We start from the raw sequence: 1,164 nt of genomic DNA, 5'->3' as shown, positions 1-1,164 counted from the left end.
GGTTACCACCCAGCGTATAAATGGTTTCCTGGTGTACAGGAAACCATCTGGCTTGTCACTCAGTGTAGAGTCACCCGTAACAGAAGGAAGAGGAAAGAATGAAGGAAAAAAAAGAGTGAAGAGGAAGGAAGGAAGAGAGGAAAGGGCAGACATCTGAGAGCAGCACTACATCGAGTGAGTGGATGGTGAGCGCCCCCACCTAAAATGCCCATATCTGTTCCCCTGGCCTTTCTACCACTTTGTCCTCCACTTCCCTCTCGTCAGGGAGTAAATAAACAAGGGATTGTGGCTGTACATTTCCACCCTATTTTGATGGCAAATTAGACTGAACTGCTTCTACATCCCCTCAAGTTAAAAGAAACGACCAACGTACACTACGATGGTGATATTTTCTACTTTATTTTTTTCTTTCCATTATGATCCTATCAAGTAAAATCTGTTGTATCACTTACTGATTTAAAACATGGGTAAAAAATTCGTGTAATATTGGTTTTAATCGTCATAAATTTAACTGGAGGAATCTCAGGCACAATGTTGCCTTGGTCACGTGACCCTTGAGACGCAGCGTTGCAGACCATCGGGCAGTCAGTCACCCCGCGGGTCAGGAAGTTGGGGGATGTTGGTGTGCACGGCTCGTACTAAGTTTGCGTTTCCCTTTTATTGGACGTTGGGGGCACGGTGGCTCAGTGGTAGAGCATCGGAGTCGTGATCGGGGGATTGCGAGTTCGAGCCTCGCCCGGGAGTGGTAGCGCGCTCCTGTAACCTAGCGGGGCTTTATGGCCATAGTTGCCCAGCTCGGGGATTAAATCCCTTTTATTGGACGTTAGCCATTGTGTTTGCCGTGATGAATGGACAGACTGGATTACTGTGGAGGCGAGGCAAGTGGCACAAGTGCCGGAAAAAGGAAACTATGCCTGGTATGGACACAGGGTGAGTTGAAATGTATTATTATTATTATTATTATTATTATTATTATTATAGCTATTATTGTTATTTTTTATTATTGTTTGCTACAACTGCTGCTGCTGCTGCTACTACTACTACTACTACTACTATTATTATTATTATTATTATTATTATTTGCTACAACTGCTGCTACTACTACTATTACTACTGTTACTATTACTACTACTGTTACTACTACTACAACTACTACTATTATTA

Source organism: Coenobita brevimanus, unplaced genomic scaffold (genome assembly GCF_032717465.1).
Source record: "Coenobita brevimanus isolate Jiangsu-jjx unplaced genomic scaffold, ASM3271746v2 jjx.HiC_scaffold_2072, whole genome shotgun sequence".
Lineage (NCBI taxonomy): Eukaryota > Metazoa > Arthropoda > Malacostraca > Decapoda > Coenobitidae > Coenobita > Coenobita brevimanus.
Note: the sequence above shows the minus strand (reverse complement) of the source record.